The sequence below is a fragment of the Sus scrofa genome, chromosome 11 (genome assembly GCF_054392235.1).
Source record: "Sus scrofa isolate SSC_HxYL_T2T_F1_AM1 chromosome 11, Sscrofa_HxYL_maternal_Yorkshire_Landrace_v2.0, whole genome shotgun sequence".
NCBI lineage: Eukaryota > Metazoa > Chordata > Mammalia > Artiodactyla > Suidae > Sus > Sus scrofa.
The window spans coordinates 52397035-52403034 of record NC_139393.1 but is presented as its reverse complement, the minus strand read 5'-3'; positions in this window follow the sequence as shown (position 1 = coordinate 52403034).

Sequence of the window (6000 nt, the reverse complement as noted above, 5' to 3'; positions counted from 1 at the left end):
TTATTTTTTATTATTATTATTTTATTTTATTTTATTTTATTTTTTTGGTCACACCACAGCATGCAGAAGTTCCTGGCCCAGGGTTCAAACCCACACCACAGCTGTAACCAGAGCTACAGCAGTGACAATGCCAGATCCTTAACCTGTTGAGCCACCAGGGAACTCCCTCTTCAATTGGTTTTCTATAGACAGAACTCTAATGAAATCCTCACATTTTCACCCATTGTCTAAGTCAAGGGTCAGCAAATTTTTTTTTCTGTAAAAGAGACATTTGGTAAAAGTTTCAACTTTTTTGTTCACATACAGTTTCTGCCATTGTTGTTGTTTTTCAGCCTTTTAAAAATGCAAAACAACATTTTGTGGCTCACAGGCAGGAAAAAATTCGGCCTTAGGTTATATTTGAATGGCTGTAGTTTGTCAACTTTTGGTCTACATCTCCTTGAAATACATTCAGATGTCTCCAACATTCTATCAATTTCATAATCTTGGAGAAGCTTCTCCCAGAGATTTTTTTAAATTTGTTCTGGCCAAGCCTGGTTTTCTTCTGTGTTCTTCTCACTTTATCCTGAGGACCCCTTCAACTCTCATCTGCACAGGACCCCTGTGCAGGTAATTTTCATTATTCCATGTCTTTCTCTTTCTTGGTTGATGCCCTCATTTTGGTGAAGTGTAGACTTCAGCAACATTCTGAGAGGTAAAAAAGTAAACCTCTGAAATCCTGCACGTCCAAAAATGGCTAATTCTTTCCTCATACTTGACTGATAGTGTGGCTGGGTATAAAATTCTAGATTAAAAATCATTTTTCTTCAGAATTCTAAAGGCATTTCTCCACTGTTTTCTAAATCCAGTGTCACTGATGAAAAGTCAGAAACAGTTCAGCTTCCTTTATATATGACTTATTTACTCTCTAGGAGTTTTAGGAAGTTATTTTTGGTCCCAGAGATTGACAGTTCATACAGATACAGATCTATTTATGCTGGCATGTAGGGACATCAAAGACTTTTGCTGTTGAAATTTGATTTTAAGGAATTTTCCTGAATTACTTTCTTATTTTTTTCTCCCTACCTCCATTTTTCCAAATTTCTTTTTCTGAAGCTTGTATTCAGATGATGGATCTCTTAGACAGAAACTCTAATTTACTTATCTTTTGCATTTTTCAGTTTCCTTTGGATTCTTTCATTTCTGCTCTCATATTTCTAATTTTTAATTTTCTTTTGTCTGTGCCTGTGGCACATGGAAATTTCTGAGCCAGGGATCAAACCCATGCTATGGCAGTAACCAGAGCTACAACAGTGACAACATTAGATCCTTAACCCACCAAGCCACCATTAGAAATCCTCTAATTTTGGGAGTTCCCGTCGTGGCGCAGTGGTTAACGAATCCGACTAGGAACCATGAGGTTGCGGGTTCGGTCCCTGCCCTTGCTCAGTGGGTTAACGCTCCGGCGTTGCCGTGAGCTGTGGTGTAGGTTGCAGACGCGGCTCGGATCCCGTGTTGCTGTGGCTCTGGCGTAGGCCGGTGGCTACAGCTGCGATTCAACCCCTAGCCTGGGAACCTCCATATGCCGCGGGAGCGGCCCAAGAAATAGCAACGACAACAACAACAACAACAAAAAAAAAAAGACAAAAGACAAAAAAAAAAAAAAAGAAATCCTCTAATTTTAATTTTTTGTTCTCTGCATGTTTAGAGCATCCCGTTTGTTTCTTAGTTGCAATCTTTCTTATATATTTAAGGCTATTAATAGTAATAGTGTTTTATATTTATATTTCACTTACATTACATATTTTTTCTTCCAAATTGCTCTTCTCTGTTTTATCTCTTTCATGTTAAATGGTTTCCTCAGATATCTTGTAAATCTTTCTTTTTTTTTTTTTTTTTTTTTTTTTTTGCTTTTCAGGGCACATCTGTTGCATATGGAAGTTCCCAGGCTAGGGACTGTACCCAAGCTACAGCTGCTGGCCACAGCCACAGCAACACCAGATCCTTAATTCACTGAGCGAGCCCAGGGATTGAACCAGCATCCTCATGGATACTAGTCAGATTCATTTCCACTGTGCTACAAGGGGATCTCCAATATCTTGTAATTCTTGGTTTTTATTAATACTTAATAGTGAGGAGCCAGGAGTTCCCATGGTGGCTCAGCAGTAACAAACGCAACTACTATCCATGAGGTTGTGGGTTTGATCCCTGGCCTCGCTCAGTGGGTTAAGGATCTGGCATTGCCATGAGCTGTGGTGTGGGTCACAGACCTGGCTCAGATGTGGCGTAGCTGTGGCTGTGGCATAGGTTGGCAGCTGTAGCTCCGATTCAATACCTAGCCGGGGAATATCCATATGCTTTGGGGGGGGGGGGGTGGCCTTAAAAAGACCAAAAAATAAAAAACAAAAATAGAATAAAATAAATAGTGAGGGACCAAAGGTTGCAAAGTTCTGAACATATGTGTGAGGTTAATCATCTGTGGGGTTCTCTGTGAGAGATCTAGCTGAGCCACATTATTAGAACTTGGGATTTTCAGTACACTTAGATCTTTCCTCTTGGAGCCGGTCCATTCTGAAGACTTTTCCAGTCTCCAACCTGGAGGATAAAGCCTTGGCTTCAGCATTCTGGGAACCAAATGAGGAAGAAAAGAAGAATGGGTTCCTGCAACCAATATGCACATTTCTTCAATGCTCCTCCCCTCAACTGGGCCTGTGGTCCACTAACGTTGAGATCTTCTGTCTTTACCCTCTTCAGAGAATAAGCATATAAACTTCCATTCTGCTAGGGTGCGTACTAGCTGGTTATTTCCTGCTCACGGTGTGTGTATATTGGAGTGGGGGTGGGAAGGGGGGTAGCAACTAGGTAATTAACAACTCCTTAAACAAACTCTTTCTAGAAGTACTTGATGCTATAAATTCCTGAGTTCCTTTGGGATTTTTGCAGGGATTAGAATTAGGTTTGTTCCCAGTTTTCTCCACCACCACTTTAGGATTTAGCTTTTTCAGTCCTGCTCAGCTTGTTGCCTCCCCTATCCAGCTTTTCCCTGCTCCCACGAGCTTGTTGGTATTTCTGTTTTCCTTTTCTCCTCACAGGTTTTATGCCTTGGAGGAAAAAGCCTCTGCATTTTAGTGGGGTTTTAGGAGGATGCAAAATCAGATGTATGTATGATTTTTTTCCCCAAGATGTCTATATGAGCTTCTTAGGTTCCTCTTCAATTCCTTTCATATATATCATCATTCAAATATCTTTGGTTACCAAAGAGCACTAATAGCATTCGTCTTCAAGAATATTACCATTTCTATAACCCCAAATGCTTTCATGGTATGATATGCTCTGAGAGATATGGGTAAAATAAAGATTGCTGGTCTACAAAGAAAGAGGAATGCTGAGTTTTCATGCAGCAAACTCTTCTAAGCACACACAGCTTTCATGTAATTTATTGTGCTTTTTTTTTCTTAATAGTCATTGTTACAATGAGTTACTAAACAATCGCTAGATTTTGTCACTTATAACTGGTATGAGTAAAAAAAAAAAGTGGGGGGTGGGGGTTGTCTCCTATCGATTAGTTTAAGACTTCAGTAAAGAATCTGACCAAAGATGGAATTTGGTTAACTTCAAAGTAGAGACCAGATTTAGTAATGGAGAATAAAGCCCTGCTTTGTTATGTTACGGGCCACGAGTTAATCCAAAGAGCTCTGGTGGGCTTAGCTGCAGATAGGAAAAGGAATCTAGCTAGATTCTGAAGAACATTTTTATGTAGGCAGGCCAAGTCATGCTTATCTGAGGATTCTCTAATTGGATGCCATGAAGTGATGCATTAACACAAGCTGCAACAGTAAGAATGAAATAACACAATGAAGCAAAACAGAAAACAAGATAACTTGTGGGGGGGCTGGAAGGAGGGGTGATGGTGGAAGGGAAAATAAAAACTAACTGAAGACAGTTAAAACTTAGCATTACTAGCTTGAAGTCAAATTGTGTTCTGGCTAACTGGAATCTGGTGTCTTACTCATTTTTGTCTAGATGGGATAGCTTGTTAACGAGATTGGTCAGAGTATGTTTGAATGCAGACATTCATTTACTGAACACACTAATGATCAGCAACTCAATTATTTGTAGCTTTGAAAGAGTGTTAGGTACGATCGCCTAAAATAATTTCCCCTTGAAAAGGCACTCACAGTGTTTGAAAATTCACATTATCTGTTTTCTTACAAGATAATCAGAGTTTCAGTCACACACCTTATCAAGAACCCAGTACCAACACTGTGTCAACAGGGCAACATGAAGTGTGGCCAACATCAGATGGATTCAACCACTGCAAGGCTTAAGCCAAACTCAGGCAGCCCCACAGAGCTACTTTTGACATCTGCTTTATCCGTCAATAAGAGCAGGAATACAAAAGCAATCCAAGAAGTGGTGTTTCTTCCAAGGAGCTGACAATCTGCGAAAGAAAAACCTATAGGGTGGACACTGGAAAATAAATGCAAATGCTAACATGTCATAATGTCTCCCAGTGCAAAAGAAGTTCCAGTGGGTGTGGCTGAGGATGATTCGGGGTCAGAACTGAGTTTGATAGTCAAGGATATGACCAGGTAGCTGGCAGGAGATGAGCAAGGGCAGCCTACAGAAGGGAAGAAGAAGAATTAAGAGAGAGGCTAGAAACAGCTCTGCTCTGAAATAGGGAGTACAATGGTATTGAAATGCAGTAAAGCCAAATACAATTAAGTGCTGGAAAGCAAAGCCAAGAGTGGTGGCTTCTACTCAACAAAAAAACAAGCAAAACTTGTAATTCATGCAATTACCAACTGAATACTGATCCCGTGCCTGATTGTCATTAGAGTTGTCTTTGCTTCGAAAATCTGGTGGCCTTACATTCTATCTCCATTTCTAGAAATAAATTTAAGCCAAAAAACCTTTTTTCTCCATGAAAGAATGAGGACTTCTGGCCAGGGAATGAATTTTGCGATATTCTTGAGCTAGCTTTTGCTTAAATGACGGGGAAGAATGAAGATGAATAAACTTCCTATGCCAAATTATCTAACTCCAATTTTCACTTTATTTTCCCCATCAGGGACTTTCTTGCCTTATTGAAAATACATACTGGGGATACTGATTCTTCTCCTCCGCTCTGAATTTTATTCTTTTTTTTTTTCTTCTTTTTAGGCGGTCTAATCGGAGCTGTAGCTGCCTGCCTACACCAGAGCCACAGCAACGCCAGATCCAAGCCACGTCTGCAACCTACACCACAGCTCACAGCAACACTGGATCCTTAACCCACTGAGAGAGGCCAGGGATCAAACCTGCAACCTCATGATTCCTAGTCAGATTAGGAACTGCTGCTGCACCACGACAGGAACTCCCTAAATTTTATTCTAAACTTTCACTCTAACTTCCACTCTAGGGAGTTCCCACTGCGGCTCAGAGGGTTACAAATCGACTAGTACCCATGAGGATGGGGGTTCAATCCCTGGCCTCACTCAGAGGGTTATGGACCCAGCATCGCCTTGAGCTATAGTGTAGGAAGGTCACAGACTTGCCTCGGATCTCGAGTTGCTGTGGATGCGGTATAGGCCAGCAGCTCTAGTTCTGATTCGACCCCTAACATGGGAACTCCATATGCTGCAAGTGTGGCCCTGAAAGGCAAAAAAAAAAAAAAAACCCACAAAACCCAAAAAACTTCCTCTAAACTTTATTCTAGATTACTGCAGAAATAACCGAGTTCCCATACGCCCTACGGCCAGTTTCCCCCATTCCATTCTTTATTCAGATTGTCTCTCGATTTTCCCCAATGTCCTTTCTGTACCAGAATCCCATTTCCGTTTACATTTCGTCTTATCGCCTTAGGCTTCTCTTGGCTCCGACAGCTTTTCAGATTTTTCTTGTTCATCATGACCTGGAGTTTTAAGTCCTGGTTGGATATTTTGTAGAATGTTCCTAAACTGGGATGTCCCATGTCTTTCTTTCTAGACCAGGGTTGTGTTTTCAGGAGGAAGACCACAAAGGCAAAGCTCCATTCTCATC